Raw genomic sequence first — 21,849 nt, 5'->3', positions numbered from 1 at the left:
TAGAACAGAAATTCATTTTCTTATATTTCTGGAAGTTAGATATCCAACAACAGAGTATTGTCAAGGTTATTTGTTCTAAGGGCCCTCCCCTCATCTGGTAGATGGCTGTCCTCCCTCTATGCCTTCATACAGTCATTTCTCTGTGTCTGTGTCCTAATTTTCTCTCATAAGGACATAAATTGTATAGAAGGAGGGCCCACTTACACAGTGCCAAGTTACTTTAATTACCCTTTAAATGTCTTATCTTCATATATAGGGGATTAAGACTTCAAAATATGAAATTTTTAAGGGAGAGGCACAATTTAATCATAACAGCATTTTTTTTTTGATTTTCTTGATTCATTTTCAGATCCTCCTGATTCTTTCTATAGTGAATGGCTTTTGTTTGGAACATAGGCATTTTGGGTATTACATGATGAGATCCTTGATCTTGTTTGAGACTTCTGTTTTAGCTGTCTGCCTCTGACAATGCTCTGTTAGAGGAAGGGGCATTGCTTCATCATTATCAGGTGGAGGAAGAACTCCAAGTTCCCCAGTTGGCTTCCACTGTTACCTAGGTGGTGGTGGTGGGGACTCCTTGTTACTTAAAGATGGAGTTGGGAGTGCTGGCTGTATGCTGGTCCTCCACTGATAATTTCCCTGATGGACATGGCAGATGCTTCATTACTCTCCCTACTGAACCTCACTGGTGCTGTGTGGTGGAGGTGGCTTCATTACTGCCTCATGGGGGAAGTGCTTCCCATCTCTTCTGACTCCACCCCAGTGGGGAGTAGATGTAGTTCTTCATTGCTGCTTTGGGTGTGAGATCAAGCCTGCCTACGTCTTCTCTATTGATTTCAAGGGTGGCTTTGTTGTTATCTATTATTTTGGGAAGGAAAGTTTCATCTCACTACTTTACTTTCTGTGACATCATTGCTTTGAGAGTATTGGGTGTCCCAAGGTGGGAGTCCAGTATTCCCATCTGATTTTTGTTACTTTGGAGAGGGCTGGCGTCAGTTTTTCCTGTGGTGTTTGACTGGGATAAAGTGATTATTTTCTAAAAGTTTACTCTTGCTAGACTTCCTCGTCCCTCATTTATTCAGGGTTTTTTTTTTTGTCATCTGTACTTACTATTATTTTTGGATTTTTGGCTTATTCTGTTCCAAATCTGGAATAAATGAGCAAACAGAAATCCTAGAAACTCACCACTGTGCTATTCCTCAGGTCCTGAGCTTCCAAACAGATTTGCTTTCTGTATATATTCCAGAGTCTTTTTGTGTTTGCCTTATATGTAATATTCAGGATTTCCAGTTGTCCTTAGCAGGAGAAGTATGAGAGTGAATGAAACTTCACCTTCCCAGAGGAAGAAGTTTTAATAATTTTTTGTTGTTTGCACTCCTGGGGATCAAATCCAGTGCCTTGTGCATACTGACTAAGTGCTCTACCACTGAGTCACTTCCCCAACCCTTGTTATTTTGAGACAGGGTCTCACTATGTAAGTCATATTTTCACTCACTCACTCACTCACTCACTCACTCACTTCCTTCCTTCTCACTCTTCCTTTCTTTTCTTTTCTTTCCTCTCCTTTCCTTTCCTGTCCTTTCTCTTGTCCTTTATCCTTTTCTGTCCTTTGTCCTTTCCTTTGTTCTTTTTCCTTTCTTTTCCTCTCCTCTCCTCTTCCCTCTTCCCCCTCCTCCTTTCCCCTCTCCTCTCCTTTCTACTCTTCCCTCTCTTCTTTCTCCTCACCCCCTCCTTTCTCCTCTTCTCTCCTTTCCTTTCTCCTCTCCCCCTCTCCCCTCCCCTCCCCTCCCTCCCTGCCCTCTATCCCCTTGTCCTTTTCTGGCTAGATTATTTCACTTAGCATAATATTCTCAAGATTCATCCATGTTGTAGAATATATCAGAATTTCATTTCTTTTTCAGGCTGAATATGATCTATTACATTGATATACTACATTTTGTTTAACTATTCACCCACCTATGGACATGGGTGATTCCCATCTTTTGGCTATCATGAACAGTGCTACTATGTATATTGGTGGGCAATTGTCTGTTTGAGTGCCTGTTTACAATTCTTTGGGTAAATAATAGAAGTAGAATCACAAATTTTTTTTATGAAACCATGTACTTGATTACTTTCATTAATTTATATGTTCATTTACTTATTCAACATGTCTTTTCTATTAGCACATATTAATTATAGAGTAAGGGGTTTCATTGTCACAACTTCATACATGCATGCAACATATTTTGATCATGTCTATCTCCATTACCTCCCTTGTTCTTCTCCAGCATCCACTTCCTCTCCTCTAATAGCCCCCTAGGTCTGTTCTCCTTCCTCTCCCACTCTCCTCCCTCCCTCTTTCTGCTCTCTCTCTCTCTCAAGAATGCACATATGAGTGAAAACATGGTAATTGTCTTTCTGAGTTTGACTTTTTGCTTAACGTGATGATCTCCAATTCCATCCATTTTCCCACAAAATACAGGATTCCATTTTCTTTATGCTAGATAATATTCCATTGTGTATACCACACATTCATTATCCAGTCATTCACTGACAGACACTTAGGATGATTCTGTAACTGGGCTATTGTGAATGGTGCAGAATAAACCTGGGCATGGTGTGCATTATTTCTACTGCATGCTGTCTTTGACTCCTTTGGGTTTACACTTAAAAGTAATATAGCTGGATTATATGGCAGTTATATTTTTAGACTTTTGAGGAACCTCTGTACTGATTTCCACCAATGGTATACAAGGGTCCCCCCCATCCCGCATGCTTACTAGCATTTTTTTATTATTATTACTATTTTATTTTTGATACAGGATCTTGCTATGTAACTTAGACTGGCCAACAACTTTTTACCCTTTTGCCTCAGCCCCCTGAGTGTTCAAATTGCAAGTATGCACAATACCTGGTTTATTTTCTTTACTTGAGTCGGACCAAAGCCAACCCTCCCCCACTTTTTTGTTTTGCGATAGGGACTCACTACTTTGCTCTGTCTGGCCCCAAACTATACAATGAAGAATATCCTTATAAGCTTAATTTTCTGGGAGTTCCATAACTGAATCCAGAGTCACATTTCTGTCTTATAATTTTGAGTTCAACACTCTTTCAGTTAATAGTCATGAAATATTTAAGCAATGTTTACATTATCATGTGAAGAGAATGTTCTAATGCTCCTAAACTTTTCCATAAAAAATAGTCTCATATACTATTTTAAGCTATATTCTAAGATTTAGAAATTGTTGTATTTATTTATTTATTGTTTGTTTATGAAGTGCATTTTTATTTTTATTTTTTTTTCCATTTTTCTTTTTTTATTATTGTTGTACTAGGGGTACCTTGCAATATTTACAAAAGTTCTTACAATATATCATGGTTGAATTCACCCCCTCCATCATTCTCCTTTATCCCCTCTACCTCTATTCCTAGAATAGTTTCAAAAGCTCTTGTTTTTCCATTTCCATACATGTGTACACAATATTTGCACCATATTCACTCTCCTACACCCTCTCCCCACATCCTCCCTCCTCCACTGGTTGGTACTTCCTCAGGTACCAACCCCTCAGAAAAGACATTTTCTGCCCTCCTGTTCTTTGTTTCTGTGAAAAAAAAATATGACATTTTTGTTTATTTAAGATAGCTGTATAGGGAGTTTCCTTGTGACATTTCTATGTATATATGTATTATAACCTGAATTGGTTCATCCCCTCTATTTTTCTCCTTTCTACCATAGTCCCCTTCTTATGGTGAATTCAACAGGTTTAAAATTCTATATTCATCCTTGTTTAGGAAGAACATCTTAACTTCCTTACCTCCCTCTCTTGTATGTGACCTGTCCTTAGTGTGACCTGTTTTACATAATATTGCTTGTGTTCATATTAGGCCTATATTCCACATATTAGAGAAAGCATGCAGCCTTTGGCTTTCTGAGCCTGGCTAATTTCATTTAAGATGGTGTTCTTCAGTTCCATCTGTTTACCTGCAAATGACAAAATTTCATTCTTCTTACGGCTGAATAAAATTCTGTTGTATATTAATACCACATTTTCTTAATCCATTCATCAGTAGTGGGGCATCCCTTTGGTTGTTTCCACATCTTGGCTATTGTGAATAGTGCTGCAATAACCATTGGATGTACAGGTGCCTTTGTTGTAACCTGACTTACATTCCTTCAGGAATATCCCTAGGAGTGGGATTGCTGGATCATATGGCAGTCCTATTTTTAGTTTTTTGAGGAACCTCCATAATTACTCATAGTGCTTGTACTAATTTACATTCCCATCAATGTAATGTAAGAGGCTTTCTTTTCCCCACATCCTTTCCAGCATTGTTGTTGTGTTCTTGATGGTAGCCATTTTAAAGGAGGGAGGTAGAATCTTAACATGGTTTAGATTTGCATTTTCTTTATGGTCAGAGATGCTTAGCATTTCTTCATGTGTTTTTTAGCCATTTGGACTTCTTCCTTTGAGAAAGCTCTGATCAGTTCTTTCGCTTATTTCTTCATTGTGTCATTCAATTTTGGGGAGGTTAGTTTTTTTGAGCTCCTTGTATGTTCTGGTTATCAAACCCTTGTAAGATGTATAACTGGCAAACATTTTCTCCCATTCTGTGAGAAGCTGCTTCAATCTGGTGACCATTTCTTTTGTTGTGCAGAAGTTTTTAGTTTCATGTAGTCCCATTTGTCAATCCTTTCTCTTAGTTGCTGAGCCACTTGAGTTCTATTTTCGAAGTCATTGCCTATGCCTATTAATTCTGGTGTATTCCCTGCTCTTTCCTGGACTAACTTCATAGATTCAGGTCTTACATTAAGGTCCTTAATACGCTTTGAATTATACTTGTACAGGGTGACAGACATGGATCTAGTTTGAGTTTTCTGCATGCAGATATCCTGTTTTCCCAGCAACATTTGTTGAAGAGGCCATCTTTTCTCCATTGTTTGTTTTTGGCACCTTTGTCAAAAGTCAGGTGGGCGTAGCTGCATGGATTTATATCTGGGTATTTTTCTGTTCCACTGGTCTTCATGTCTGTTTTTGTGCCAGTACCATGCTGTTTTTATTGCCATGACTCTAGAGCATAGTTTGAAGTCAGGTATTGTGAGATACCTCCTGCATTGCTGTTTTTGCTCAGCATTGCCTTGGTTACTTGTAGTCTTTTGTGCTTCCTAATGAACTTTAGGGTTGATTTTTCAATCTCTGTGATGAATGTCATTGAAATTTTGATGGAATTGCATTGAATATGTAGATTGCTTTTGGTAACATAGCCATTTTCACTATGTTGATTCTACCAATCCACGAACATGGAAGATATTTCCATATTCTGTAGTCTTCTTTGATTTCTTTCTTCAATGGTTTATAGTTTTCATTGTAGAGGTCTTTCACTTCTTTGTTAAGTTTATTCCTAGGTATTTTATTACTTTTTTTAGAGCTCTCCAAAATGGAATCACTTTCCTATATTCTTTCTCAGTCTGTTTATTGTTGGTACATAGAAAGTCTATAGATTTTTGTAAATTGACTTTTTATTCCTACTTTGCTGAAGGTGTTTATGATGTTTAGGAGTTTTTTGGTAGAGTTGGACATTGTTTTAGCTTAAGCCTTGCTTTTATTCTTGGGAACAATATTTCCTGAAATGACATTATCAATCACATACATAGTTTGATGTGTAAATATTTGGTGAATTGTGTCAACATAAATTTTATCCATTTTTTTGATTTTTCCATACACATATGTTACTTAAAATATATTTTTTTGATTCTGTAAGGATATTTCTTAGCTGGTGACTGTATTCATGGAAACTTCTCTTTGGCAATAATCCAAAACCCCATTTCCAAAATGAATAAATATTGACTCAAAAATGATGATTTAAGTTCTTGGCACTGATTTTTATAGAAATTAAATATATCTATTATTGGAAGACTATACTCTTTTATCAAGTATAACTATTTCTGGAATATTTAATATAAGTAAATAAATAGTATTTCACTTTCATTGCATTAAATTATCTGGAAAAGGGAGTGAGATTAGTGAAATAATTTAAAACATTTTATTAGTCTATATTAATTCTACAAATCAATAAATTTCATTATAGCATATTTATACACACATATAATGTACTTTGATCATATTTGACTCCACTAATTTCTCTTGTTCCCCCTTCCACTGTTCTTTTTGACTAATAGGCCCCCTTCTACTTTCATGCCTTTTTGAAAAAAAAATCCAGATTCTTCAAATGAAAGAAAGCGCGCTATGCTTTTTATGGCTTTGAATGCCATATGGCTTATTTCTCTACATGAGTCTGGCTTTTTGATCATCTGTTTCTTATTACTGCTTCAGAAAGTAATGGATTATTACAATCTGAAATTATGTTGAACAGTTTTAGGGCATTAGGGGAACTTCCCTCAACTATAATGAGAATGAAAATGGCTTTTGCATAAGCTTTGCCCATTTAAAGACTATTGCGTAACATGTTTTAGTTATAATTGACATAATACATTTTGAATTTACTGAATTATGAGTAAGGATTCCATATGTATTTCTTACCATAATTTTATTCATTTATATCATCAACCTGACCCTTATTAATTCTAGCTAGAACACTAGAATTACCTAATGAATAAAATGTACTATTATAGTATAAATATACATTACTTCTAAGTGGATAAGTATATATATGAAAAGTAGGAAAAGGTTTAGGAGATATCTCCTCCTGTTGGTAATTTTTAAAAATTAAACTTCAAGTTATTGGATTTTTCCAGCCTGGCTGGAAATTTATCCACTTTATTAATCTTTTCTAAGAACCAGCGTTTTGTTTTGTTAATTTTTCTAGTGTTTCATGCGCTTGCTCTCATTTATTTTTGTTCTGTTTTTTACAATTCATTTCTTCTGTATGTTTTATGAAAGCAAGTTAAATATTTTCCTGACTTAAAGCATTACGATTTCATTATGTTTTATTTCTACACATATGTAATGTATTTCAATATTACTATCTACCATTCTTTTCTTCTTTCCTTCTTCCCTTATTCTCCTCTAACAGTCTCATTTTTAGAAACATGTTCTTTAAATATATATGCATATATGATAATGCTTATATTTGTATTTGGATCAGTCTTCCACATATGAGAGAACACCTGGGACCTATGTCTTTCTAAGCCTGGCTAACTTCACTTAACATGATATTCTCCAGTTCTATCCATTTACAAAATTTCTCTCTTCTTTTTGGTGGCACTAGGGTTTGAACTCAAGGCCTTACACTTGCTAGGCAGGTGCTCCTACTGCTTGAGCCACTCTGCCAGCAAAAAAATTCTCTTTTCTTTATGGCTGAATAATATTTCATTGTATGTATGCACACACACACAAACACACATACACGCATACACACATCCTTCACATTTTCTTAATCCATTCATCAGTAGTGGGGCATCTTGACTGTTTCCATAGCTTAGCTATTGTGAATAATACTGCAATAAACACAGGGGTCCAGGTGTCTATATTGTAACCTGACTTATATTCTGTTGGGAATATCCCTAGGAGCAGAATTGCTGGATCATATGGCAGTTCTATTTTTAGTTTTTTGAGGAGCCTCCATACTGTTTTCCATAGTGGTTGTATTAATTTACATTCCTACCAGCAGTGTATGAGGGTTCCTTTTTCCCACATCCTCACCAACATTTGTTATTGTCTGTGTTCTTATGATAACCATTCTAACAGGAGTGAGCTGGATTCTTAACGTGGTTTTGATGTGCATTTCCTTTATGACCAGGGATATCGAGCATCTCTTCATGTGTTTTTAGGCCACTTGAACTGCTTCCTTTGAAAAGTTTCTGTTCAGTTCACTTTCCCATTTCTTCATTGGGTTATTGATTCTTTGGAAGTTTAGATTTTTGAGCTTCTTATAAATTCTGGTTATTAATTCCTTATCAGATGTATAGCTGGCAAAGATTTTCTCTCCTTCTGTGGGCTGCCTTTTCTGTTTGGTGACCATTTCCTTTGCTGTGCAGAAGCTTTTTAGTTTCATGTAGTCCCATTTTTTCAATCTTGTCTCTTAGTTGCTAAACTATTGGAGTTCTATTTACGACGTTATTGTCTATGCCTATATGTTTCAATGTATTCCCTATTCTTTCCTGCAGTAGTTTCACAATTTCAGGCCTTATATTAAGGTCTTTGATCCAGTGTGAATTGATACTTGTACAGGGTGGAGCACAAGGATCTAGGTTTCAGTCTTCTACATGCAGATATCCAGTTTTAACAGCACCCCCAAAGTTATTAAATGTAGGATCTTTTAGGATACTGAACTACAACAAGAGAAATCATGCAGTCTTCTTGTGGCTGACTTATTTTGTTTGGTATAATGCCCTCAAGGTTCATCCATGTTACAGCAGGTGGCAGACTTTTCTTCCTTTCTAAGGCAGGATCACAGTCCATTAGATATACACAGCGGATTTTGTTTATCCATTCCTTCATCAATGGGCACTTGGGTTACTTCCATCTTTTGGCTATGTGTTGGTGTGAACATGTGTGCAAATATCTCTTCAGGATCTTGCTTTCAGTTCTTTTGGATGTATCCCTAGAAGTGTGATTTTTGGATCAGATTTGTTCTAGTTTTTATTTTTGAGGGCCGTCTATACTATATTTCATAGTGATCACATTACTTTACATCCTACCAACAGTGTATAAAGATTCCAACTTCTCTTCATCCTTATGAGCACATTATTTCTTTTGAAAGTAACCATCCTAATGTGTGAGGTGGTATCTCACAGTGGTTTTGGTTTGTTTTTCATTAGTGATTAATGAGTTGCAGGAAGTGTCTTTTCATATTCTTGTTAGCCATTCGTATATCTGAAGAAATGTTTGCCCATTTTTAAAAACCTAGGGGTTTTTGTGATTGAGTTACAGAAGCTCTTGAACTATTCTCAGTATTAACCCTTTTTCAGATATATGACTTGCAAATATTTCTCCCATTCCATAGATTGACTTCCACCCTGTTGATGCACAAAAGTTTTCAGTTTTGATGAGGATGATTTATCTATTTCTACTTTTGTTGCTCTTACTCTTGGTGTCATAATCAAGAAATTATTACCAAATCTAATGTCATGAAGCTTTTCCCTAAAAGTTTTCTAGTTTTAGTTCTGAACTTTACGTCTTTGATCAATTTTTGGTTAATTTCAAATACAGTGAAAGGTAAGGTTCCAACTTCCTTCTTTTGTATGTAGATACCCAGTTTTCCCAACTGCATTTGTTGAAGAACTGCTTTTTCTCACTGATGTATTTGGTACCTGTGTCAAAGTCATTTGACATGTATGCAAGTTCTCATTTTCTGGCTAATTCATTCTGTTTGTCTACATGTCTATCTTTATTCTAGAAGTACTCTGTTTTTATTATAGTATCTTTGTAGTAAGTTTGGAAATCAAGAGGTGTGAGACCTCCAACTATATTTGTTTTAAGTTTTTTTTGGCTATTCAGGGTTCCTTGAGGTGCCGTCTGAATTTTAAAATGGGGTTTTCCATTTCTGCAAAAATACCTTTAGGTTACAACAGGGATTGCATTAAACCTGTTGATTAGTTTGAGTAATACTGACCTTTTAATGACAGTAAGGCTTTTACTTCATGAACGGGAGTGTTTTCCCATCCATTGGTTCTTATTTTTTTTGTTATTGTTTTTTGTGGAAGTACTGTAGTTTGAACTCATGGCTTAGCATTTGCTAAGCAGGTGCTCCACCACTTGAGCCACACACTCAGTTCTTTTGCTTCAGTTATTTTTCAGATAGGGTCTCATGCTTCTTGCCTGGGACTTGGCTCAGAATATAATCTGCCTATCTCTGTCATTCACCTAGCTGGGTTTACAAAGGTATATACTACTTTTGACTTGTTTGTTGAGATAGGATCTCCCTAACTTTTTGCCTGGGCTGGTTTGGTGGGATTGCAGCCATGCACCACTATGCCTGACTTCTTTTGTTTCTTATAATAATATTTTGTAGGGGCTGGTTGAGTGGCTCAAGTGGCAAAAGCACCAGCCTAGCAAGCATGAGACCTTGAGTTCAAACTCCAGTGTTGCTGAAAAAAAACCAAACAAACAAATAATATTTTGTAGTTTTCAGTGTACATGTTTGTCACTTCCTTGGTTAAGTTTATTCCTGGGTAGTTTATTCTTTTTTAAGCTGTTATAATTTAAATAGTTATGAAATGCTTTTTAAAGTTATGATTTTATATTTTTATTTTCAGTTCCAATTTAGTATCAGGTTGATGTTTTTCCTTTTTAGTTTTTGTATTTAATTTTTACTACATTGATTATACTTATTAATCTTGGTACTTAAAATCTTGGTTCTGATTTGTGTTAACTTTGGTTCTTTCTTTTTGGTATCTATCTTCCATGAGATTCCTCACCTGGTAAGGTGCCTTCTAATAGTTTCCTGGCCTGTTCCCTGTATGTCCCAGAGGCTAGGACATCCCAGATCCCAGAGAGGCTCTTACCAGGGCGGCACCCTCACCATTTCCTGCCCCATCCTCTTGATCCCTGCCACACTATCCTCACCTGAATTCCCACCTGACTGCTGCAGCTGGTTTTGATGTCTTTAGTTCTTCAGTGTTTCCCACACTCAATTGTAAAATGAAGTCACTAAAATTCCTTTTTTTCCTGGTTATATCATAACTTGTGTTCTGGGTTTAGATATATCATAACTTGTGTTTCTTGTTGAGATTTATGACTTTGGAGGTCATGTGGTTCCTGCTGTCTCACAGGACCCTGGCAACTCCCGGCCTGGTGTTAGCATACACAGCAGCGCATCTTAAACTTCATTGATTTAATCCAGGTGTGAGACATAACTTTAGAACTTGTATGTTCTTTCCCCTGTTACTTGGTCATTTCTATAATACAAGAGCCAAAAATGCATCTGTATATCTGTGGTAAAATGTTCTAATAGCAGTTTTTAGTGTTAAGTTTTGGAACATCTCTATAAATACTTGATGTTTTCATTTTATCTTTTTGAAGCAAATAATCATTATTGAAAACTGACAACAAATAATAGTAATAACAAAAATGATTTAGGCACATCTGTGTAGAAGTTGGGTCAACTTCTTTAGGCCTTAGAATATGAAACTGTGAAAGTTGTGGGTTTCCTTTTCATTCTGATAGTCTGTGGGTCCATTTCTCCGAGGAAGGTCTGTCAGACTCTTCTGGGTACACTTACAAAATGCCTGTTCCCGGACTCTGCCCCTGGAATTGTGGTTTTCCATCCTGCTGCTTATTATTATCCCCTGTGAAGTGTTGAAGAATCCCAATGACTTGTCTACACCCCAGAGTCATTATTAAATGAGAATGGAGGCAAAAACCCAGGCATTGGTAGAACTCCACACAATGCCTTAGGGACACTCCTGATTCACAGACATCCACAGCTGTGAACCATTGGTTCACAGTGACCAGAGCGACCACAACTCAATGCGTCTCACAATTTACTTGAAGAATTGAGTTTCTAAATCTATTTTTTACCATGTTAATGTAGCTCTATTATGGGGGCTTTGGGTCACAGCAGGATCTGTCAAAGAAAACTAGAAGTAGATGCAAATGAAAGCTGTGAAGAGTATTTTATTCAAGACTATTGCAATAGGAAAAGAGACACCCAGGTTAGTGCTGGGCCCCATTTTGAATATACCAAAGGTACGTAGAGATTTGTAGGCAAGGAGGAGGAGGCCAGTGGGTGGAAAGCTGCTGAGAGGAGATGTCAAGTTGGGGGAATCCTGACTGAAGCAACCTCTCAGGATTCCTGTTGAGGGCAGGCCTGGAAGACCAGATTCCAACAGTGGGGAGTAAAGACGTTTGTCAGGTGTCTCATGTGGTAGGATATAGGGTGTGGGAAGTTTTTCTAAACTGCCAAGGCAGAGTTATTTTCTAAACTGTACTCATAAGGAAGTGTACACACTGGTCTAGAAGAAGAATTAGAAACTTGACTAAAGTTTGGCTAGAGTCTTTGTCAGATATTTTATAGTGTCAAATAACACCAAGGAAATCACCTCCACTTAGGCATAAATCCACAGTATGCCGCTTCCAACCCGTGCGAGAGAGCCTGCAAAGCTTCGCTAAACAGGTTTTACAAAAGCCAGCCCTTGCTCATCTTCATCGAGAATGATGGTTTCTCTGGTGTCTACGCCAAGTAGGACAGCAGTTGGCTGCGTTAGAATCACCTAAGCTAAGAGAGTTGGAGTGAGTAGGTTTGTGGGTGGGATGAAGAAGGAGTGCTTCTAAAAAACTGTATGCATCAGGCACATTCCATGAAAATCCCAGGGAAGGTTTCAGAAACTGATTGCCTCAAACCTTGAGAGGCACAAGCATGAAAGACACAAAGTTTCAATTTTTGTGATATTCCCAAAGATCACAGAAATGAAAAAAAAAACCTCATTATCCTATGATTGAAAAAATGCCATGGGATGTGTTTGCATCTGACATACATGGTTTTCCTCCAGTCCTTAGTAAGGTTAGTTTTATCATCATATTTGCAAATCCACTGAAAGTATGCTTTTCCATAGATTCTCAGTGATAGCCACAAAACACATTTTGCAGATCTGTCAAGACATTTTACTCTCTTGAGATGCTCCTATGGTGATGTTTTCATCTGTGTAAGTGTAACTCCTAGATGAATCTATTCAGTTTCCATAAATGAATTTAAAAATCATTTATAATCAAACTTCTTTTTCTTAGAGAAGTTGCTATTAGCAACAAATGACTCATTAGTCAGAGTTCCTTCATAATCTCTCAAGTTTCTTTCTTAATATTGTGGACCAGTGAATCCTGCAACACTCTTGGAACTCCCTTACCAGATCACTAACCACATTTGAACAAAATCATTTCCGCATCCATGTCTCTGGAATCTGTAACTCCCTCTCCACCCCCACAGTCCTTGTGTCCACAAACTCCTGATCTAAGACATGTGATATCTACATGATTTTTAATTTAAGCAGGTTTTTATGTTTGCGTTTTTCAGGTACCTGTACAAGAATGAAATTCATGCACTGAATAGGCAAACATTTTAAGGACTCACCTCCTTGGAACAGCTATAAGTCATAGAAACTTCTTTGAATCACTGGTGGCTATTCATATTTTAAAATAGGAATGTGTGATGGTTGAACAGTTATTCTAATCTTTGGCATGGTTACTGAATGGCTGAATATTGGGTCAGCAGTTGGACATAAATCAGAAGACGTGATTGAGCAAGCATAGAGATGGGAATACAGATGGAACTCATCTAGAATCTCAGCTCCTGCATTTATTTGTTGTCTGACTTTGGGGAAGTTACCTTTCCTATGCTTCATTCCCAAATCTCTGAAGTGCAGCTATTTCTGCTGTGATTTGAGTAAGCTTTGCATGCGAATGGACTAGTTTTATCACTTGCCACAAAGGATTTTCTGGAAGACAATTTATAGCTGGAATTCATATTGATTCATGAAATTATTTCAGAGTTTTAATTGATATAAGGAAGCCCAAAGCAAGAGATCTAAACTTCTCATTTTATAAATGGTAAAATCAAATCCAATGTTAATTAAATGATTTGCTCTCAATCAAGGTCTGTGACTTGATTATAATCTTAGAGCAACATTTGATAGTTTAGGTAAACCTCAGATTTACCTGTTAGAATTTTAGTATGAATTATGAATTCCTCAATATCAAAAAGTTATAGTTACATTGCTACTGAACTGTAAATTGATGATTTATTCAGAGATTTCTCTCAGTTAAACATGTCTGCAACACAAGTTCTGATGAGACGTTTGAGGAGATTTTCCCCATGGGAGAAGTTGTGGGGTATTTTGAAGCTCAGATTCGTAGAATGTGCTCTGATTTGTCAATGTTAATAGGATCTTTATACATCAGAAGTGTTTAACTCCCAACTTGTTTCCATCTTCAATGTGGTTTCTCAATTTAAAAAATCTATCTGCACTGCCCTGAGCTGGGACTCTTGATTTTTCCTTTTCTTGCTTCTGATCTTTGTTCAGTCCTCTTCTGTATTTCTCACCCCATCTTTTCTCCTTTGTTTCTTCTGATTTCCTTGTGCTTTTTAATCTAATAAAATGAAAAGATCCTTTAAAAACTCTATTTGCAATAATTTCTATAATAAATAAGCTTAGAGATATTTGGATCTTTTTTTCCCAGAAGGCCAAAAGTATTAGGCTATAGTATTAAGATGCAATCAACCAATTAAATATACTTTAAAATTGACATTCCTTCTATTTCTTTATTACTTTAATTTTACATGACCAATAAGCTATCCTTGTACCAGAGTGTGTTTCTTTATCTTTTCTTTATGCTTCTCCATAGTGTCTCTTCACACTCACATTTCATTATTAATTTTTTGATTTTTGACCTTGATTCTGTATATGAGTGAAAATATGCATTATTTGGATTTTTTGAGCTTGGCTTATTTCATCCAATAATCTCTAGTTCCATATTTTCCTATAAATGGTGCAATTTCTTTATGGCTGAATTCTACTGCATTGTGTATATGTATGTCATATTTTCTTTATCCATTCATTGGTTGTTGGGCACTTAAGTGAATCCCACCACTTGGCTGTTACAAATAATGCTAAAATAAACCAGGCGTGCAGGTGTCCCTCTTGTATGTTGTTTCACATTCCTTCAGATCTATGCCCAAGAGTGGTGTGATGGGGTCATGAATGAGGTAGGTCTATTTTTAGTTTTTTGGTGGACCTTCATACTGATTTCCATAGTACTGGACTAATTTACATTCCCACCAAAAGTGCATGAGACTTTCCTTTTCCCTGCATCCTCTCTAGCATTTCTTGTTGTTTGTGCTATTGATGATAATCATTCTGACTAGGGTGAGATGGAATCTTAGTGTAGTTTTGATTTGCATTTCCTTATGGCTGAGGATACTGAACACTTCTTCATGTATTTAATAGTTATTTGTACTGCTTCTTTTGAAAACTACCTTTGTAAATCATTTGTCCATTTATTAGTGGGATTATTTGTCCTGTTGATGTTTAATTTTTTGAGCTTTTTGTATGTTCTGGATATTATTTTTGTATATTCTGGTATTCTTTATCCAATGAAACTTTTGTTGTGCAGAAGCTTTTAAATTTGATGCAATCCAATTTAGTCAATTCTCTGTCTCTCTTTATTTGGTGGGACTGGGGTTTGAACACAAAGCTTTGCACTTGCAAAGCAGATGCTGTACCACTTAAGCCATGCCTCCAGTCCATTTTGGTCTGGTTATGTTGGAGATGGGGTCTTGTGAACTATTTGCCTGGGTTGGCCTCAAATCGTGATCCTCCTGATCTCAGTCTTCCAAGTAGCTAGGATTGTAGATGTGAGCCTCTGGTATCCTGCCTATCTGGTCAATGCTTATTCTTACTTTCTTGGTGGCTGAAGTCCTATTCAGAAAATACTTGCCTATTTCTATATCTTTGAGAGGTTGCCCATCGTAGTTTCAAAGTTTCAGGTGTTACATTGAGGTGTTCCATCAGTACACGCTTTATAATGATAATTACTGACCTTTCCAATCCTGAAGAATGCTAATGCTTATAAATAGCACATCTGCTTTCTATTTTAAAGAATGAGTCCACACTTTTGTGAAAGACAATTTTTGGTACTCAAAAACACAATCTATAAATTCTAGGGATTTTTCATACCTTTATTCCTATCTCTGAAATCCAATTTCATTTTAGTATATCTATTCAAAACTACAGTAGAGCTTGAGGTATCTGATCCATTTGTTCTTGAAGGTCTATTTACGCCATATTTATTTGGATAATTCTTATTGCACTGAATCTTTTGGGATTAAATTCTTTTTCTGAGGAAAGCAGAATTACGTAATAGATGTTTATACAGGTTTTGAAAACAGCAGAGCATAACAAGGCCAATTCTGCTATTGATAAGATGGTTCACAGGCAGTATGAAAAATACATTTTTTCATTTTCTTACAGACATCAGGAAATGGCCTTTGCTCACCTAAAATGTGGGTGAGAAGCGAGGCATGGATATTGGAGAAGGATTTGTAAGCCTAATTCTTATTGTAATCTTTTTGTTGATTGAAAATTTGTCAGATTACATTCGGCTATAAGGATAAAACACTGGATGTTGCATTAGATTGTTTTTACATGATGTTGCTACATCAAAAGAAAATTTGTGTTTAAGCCAATAAAGTTGTAGACTAAAACACAAATGTGCTATAAAGTATTAATGTGGCTTAGTTCTTTCTGAAGAATAACTTGTTCTTCAAGTTATTCATTTGAATACGCGAATGATGGTATGAAGGGGACAGGTGATGTAGGGAGAAGTAATCATCTCTGTGAGCTACTTCTGTGAATTTTTATGTATGACAATAGAATAATCCCATATTCGGAGAGAATGTATTAAAATGAACAAACTTGTAAAGATAAAATGAATTTCACCGACTGTAAAGACTTTTTGTTTGGGTAAATCTTATTGTTAATCCACCCACATCTGCTAGCTGAACACCACTGTTAAGGAGGATGATGATTCCAAAGCAAGTTTTCGCCCTGCAAATGACAGAGCACTGTTTAATGATCCACTTTTCAGAACAAAGATAACTCTAGAACGCAGTTTAGCAATTCTAGTATTAATTAATCACTGCAGTTATTCCTCTTCATCTAAGGCCTCTGCCTGTATTCCACTGCTACAATTGACATATTTTAATTGATTGCATTTTTCTTCACCAGTTTTTCTTCCTCCTTGTGTCCTTAATAGGCACCAATTGTCTCTTGGTGAGGATCATGTCATCTAGTCCTGCTCCTCACAGAATCCTTGAACTGCAGGTGTATCACCTGCTGTAGTCACGGTTTCAATCTACATTCCCTCCTCAGTGTACAATCTTATATGTCTTACTTTCCCTTCTTTGCTAATGTTTCTGATTTCTCAATGGTGTGTTTCATCAGTAGCATCCTTGTTAGATGACAGCAGGCTCTTTCTCTTAAATATAAATTTCTTATTCCATCATCACTATAATTATAGAAAAAGGCAAAGTAATATTGCTGAGCAGAAGGTCTGAGACATCAGTCTAGTAGAAGCTGAGTGAAAAAGTTTGGCACTTATTAGCTATTTGTTCTTATTTTTTTCTTTTTATTTGCCATACTGGGGTTTGAACTTAGGGATTTGAACTTGAGTTTGCTAGGCAGGTGCTGTACCACACTCCCACTCCTTTTTGCTTTAACTATTTTTCAGATAGAGTCTTGTGTTTTTACCCAGGGCTGGCCTCAGACTCTGATTCTTCTAAATACACCTCCTGAGTAGCTGGAATGAGGTTGAGAGCACTGTCCAGCTAGCTAATTTATTCTTGAGAATCTCACTTTAAAAATCTCAAACCTTGGTTTTCTTTTCTTTCTCTATTTTTTATTTACTTTTTGTTAGTACTGGGTTTGAGTCTTGTACTTGCTAGGCAGGTGCTCTACTATTTGAGTCATGCCTCCTTTTATCATTTTAAAAATCATGATAACAATACTGATTTGGAAATCTAGAGATGATAAATATGAAGTACTTCTCAAAAGTAGATGCTGAAATAATGAATACCTATAATTTTTTAAATATATTTTTTCTATTTCTGCACTTCTTTAAAGACATAGCTATTTTAAAAGGTACCTTCTCTTTTTTGTTGTTGTTGGGTTTTTTGGTTTTATGGTACTAGGGGGTGAACTCAGGACCTTGAGCTTGCTAGGCAAGCTCTCTATCACTTGAGCCATGCCCTACTTTATTTATTTATTTATTTTTTTAAGGATGTCAAAGAAGTCTTCATCAGGCTCTTTGTTGTCATTAGTTACTAGGTGATTAAGTACTGACTGACTGTTGTTTTTCATCACACGAAGCCCTGACAAATTACTGAAACTGGCCCTCTGGTCATCTAGGCGGCACATGCCCTATTTTAAATGATGTGTTTTCAAATATAAATTTACATTTAGCCAGTGATACCAAGTATCTTTTACTTAATTTCTTTGACCTTTCTTGATCTGTGTAATTTATTTTAAAGAACCTTCTAATTTTTATTTCTTAATATAAGCCATAACTCTATGTAAATGTTTAAAAAATTAATCTTTTTAAACATAAAAATATCCAAGTTATAAAATTAATGTTTCAAAGGTTTTTATCCAAAGCATTTTTGTTTTTTTTTTTCTGAGAGAACTAATTTTGATTTCTTAGGAAACTAAAGTTGTAAGGAGTGGAATAGCTATCATAAAACTTTTGGATTTTTAAACACTTTAAAAATGTAAGGATTCTGAATAAAAACAAAAGAAATATGTCTAAAACATTTCCTCATTCATTGCTGGAACGTTCTGCACTAGAGCCATTTTGGGTTTTTGCATTTTGTCAATGACATTCTTCCAAAGACCACCAGGAATGCATCTGTAGGTAGGTTTGTCACTCACTGCAGCTGAGGAGAACTCAGGTATGGGGAACCTCAAGTGTGTCAGAGGCTTTAGGAGGACAAGTTACAGAACTTGGACTTTGGAGAGTCTCTGAGGAAGCAGAGATTTGTTCTAGTCTGGAGAGTGAAGGAACTATGGCCTAAACAATAAATGCTTTTCACATTCCAGAAGCTGATAAGTCCACGGCCAAGGTGTGGGCAGATCTGGAGCTTGGTGAGGGCTCAAGTGCTGGTTTGTGGATGTCTGTTTTCCACATGGTGGAGACCACAGAGACAACTCCTATTCTTCTCTTTTTATATGGACATTAATTTCTCCACAAGGGCCCCACCTTCATGACCTACCTAATTCTGATGGCATCTCAAAGGCCCCATCTCTGGATACTATCACATTGGGGCTTACAATTTCAGCAAATGAATTTGGGGAAGGATATAAACATTTAATTCATTAACACAGAATAACCTGATTTGCATCTATGCTTTGACAAAATTATCAATCATTGTTAATTACTTATCATGGCCTCAGCATGACATTGTCAGAGGTTGGAATCTGTGAGACTGTCCTCCACAGGAAAATTATCATGGACTATTTATGAATTTCTGAATGTTAAAGTTGTTCTTTACTCTCCTTTCTCAAAATAGAGTCCAAAATTCAGAATAAGACATAAAGCACTATGGTAGTAAATATCTTTAATCATTCCAGAGTGATGACTAGTAAATTACTATTGGTACAAAAAGCATCATTATTACGTAACATCCAGGAGAGTTTGCACTTAATTAGAAGAGACAAATTTCTATTTTTGATCAAGATGGAGTATGAGAAACCAGACTTATGTTTTACTTAAAAAAAAAAACCAGCTTTCCACACTACCCAGGGGGTCTATACCAGTTTTTGATTGTCCTCATAACTCAAAGGGAGACTTTCATGATGTCAGGGCCCTTGAGGTCCTACAGATGAAGGAGGAGGAAATACTCAAGAGTCCTTGCAGCAGGAGCCCACTTCAGTGGCACCAACCTTGACAACACATGTGAGATAAGTAAGGTGGTAATATCTACATTGTAAATCTGAAGAAAACCTGGGTGAAACTTCTGTTGCCAGCTCATACCATTGCTGCCATTGAAACTTTGCAGATGCCAGTGCTGGAGTTTCTGCTCCTTTTGCTGGCCACTTGCCTCCTGGAACCTTCACTAGCTACATACAGGCAGCCTTCTGAGAGCTTCTTCTGATGGTGACTGATCCCAGGCCTGACCACAAGTCTCTCACAGAGGTGTCCTGAATCAACCTTCTTACCATTGCTCTGTGCAACACAGTTTTTCCTTTGCATTCTGTAGACTTTGCTATCCTGTGCAACAATAAGGGAGTTCACTTGGTGGGTCTGATGTGGTGGACGCTAGTCTAGGAAGTTCTGTGAATAGGCACACCATCTGAGAACACCCAAGGGTAATCATGCCTGATCTCTACTGCTACAGAGATCCTATGAAATAAAAAAGGAAGAGCAGGCCATTGTTGCAAAGGCTGTAACCCAGGAGGAATTTCAGGGTGAATGCACTGTACCAGCTCCTGACTGGTGTGAAGGTGGACAGGGGCCTCCGTGCCTGCCAATCAGTTCCCTACTGAAGACTGGAGTTCCCACCTGCCCCTGAAGACTGATCTGCTGCCCTGCTGCCTAGTGGGGTAGACCAATGAGTGGTCTTAAGCTGTTCTTCTGCAGACTTGTAAGCAAAATGGAAAAGGTTGACAGAAAATAAACACAAACCAACCAAACAAACAAAAACTAGAAAACAAAGTGAAACATATGAAACAGGGATTTTAGGTACAGGACAGCAAGCGAGGAAGGTGAAAAGGGACAAGGCAGCCATCTCTGTGATAGTCCTTTATGCTTGTGGGCAGTTTCTAGGACAAGGTACAAGGTGGGGGAACATGGAAGACACTGTCAGGCATGTTGATTTGAGGAGACAGAGACTGGAGTTTAGGGTAAATTGGTGCCATGGTAATTCACCAGTTATCAGAGAGCAGGTATAGAGAAAGTTCTTCGATTAGAAGAGGCTTATCCTACCTTCTGCCGAATACTAATCCACACATGTAGAAAAGGCAACAAATACTAGAGAGCACTGAGTTGAAAAGTCAACAAATCAGAAATCACACAGGATTGGGAGGAATTTGAGTTGCTACTAGCTGGTGTGGAAAGTCCTCATGCTTCATTGTCTTGGATGGAGTTCTCAGAAACATGTCACCTTAACAGAGTTAAAGAATTCACTGAGTCTGTCTCATGATGAAGACAGTTCTATGGCCTGCTGTATGTGGCATAAAAGCAAGTCTGAAAGAATCAAATTTATCTAGGTAATGGGCAGTAGGCACCTGGCATTTGAAGACATATAGTTCTAAGGAGACTCCCATAGATCCTCAGGATGCATAGAGTTCAGTGCTATCTGCAGATGCTTTATTCATTTTTTCTATAATACCACCCAACTTCTGCTAAAGACATACCTCCAACCAATCTAAAAATTTTCACTTCAAATAAGCAATTCATCTTTACCTTACTTTTGGGTTACAGTTTGCTTTGGGGGAGGCACATTTTCACAAAATTAAGGGAAAAGAGGCACTCAACAGGTCATGCAACCATTGAAATACAATTGACAATAATGCAGGACTGACTGAGAGCTTCTCCACATTTGTTTTTGAAATAATTTTTGTTTTTGAAATTTCTTTGGATTCTTTGTTTAGTTCTTTATTTATTGCCTGCACTTGGAAAAAACTGCATGTAATAAATCCACAAGTAAAGAAAGCTTGCTATCATTTGTGTGACAAAATACATTCTGATATCAATCACCCAACAAATTAAAATTCACAATTCCCATCATTCAATAAAAATACATACTTCATAACTCACCATACCCAGAGTTACAAAATAGAAGAAGCCAAAACCTGACAGAACTGAAAGGTGAAATCAACAAGTTCAACACTTCCCTTTCAATAATTGATAGGACAAATAGACAAAGTCAACAAGTATGCAGAAGACTAGAATAATACTATAAACCAACTTAACCTGATACTACTATAGCATAACGCAGAATCAGAAGAAACATTCTTTTTCAAGTGGACCAGGACATTCACCAAGACAAATCATATTCTGGACTATAAAATACATATTGATAAATTTAAAATGATTAGAATATTAAGTATCTTTTCTGATTAAAATAAAAACTACAAGATGATAATAGAAAGATGCCATGAAAATCCCCAGATGGTTAGCTCTACTAACAAAGAAGAAATAATAGGAAAACATATTTTCAGCAGAATGAAAATGAAAATACAATATATAGAAATGTAAGGTGATATATCTAAACTATTAGATAAAAATTTATAGAATTCAATACTTATATTTGAAAAGGATAAATATCTCAAGTTAGTGATCCAATATTCTAAGAATCTGTAAAAAATGGCAAATTGTATTCAAAGTTAGCAGAAGAAAGAAAATAATGGAGATAGGAGTT

The 21,849-nt window shown here is 36.6% G+C and overlaps 1 pseudogene; it reads left to right on the top strand.

The window, feature by feature from the left end:
* Positions 1-18,420: 18,420 nt before the first annotated feature.
* On the top strand, positions 18,421-21,485 carry LOC141421650 (small ribosomal subunit protein uS2-like; annotated as a pseudogene).
* The last annotated feature ends 364 nt before the right edge of the window (positions 21,486-21,849 follow it).

Source organism: Castor canadensis, chromosome 3 (assembly GCF_047511655.1).
Source record: "Castor canadensis chromosome 3, mCasCan1.hap1v2, whole genome shotgun sequence".
Taxonomy (NCBI): Eukaryota; Metazoa; Chordata; class Mammalia; order Rodentia; family Castoridae; genus Castor; species Castor canadensis.
The sequence above is the reverse complement of the archived record's forward strand: the minus strand, read 5'-3'. Positions and strand labels throughout refer to the sequence as shown.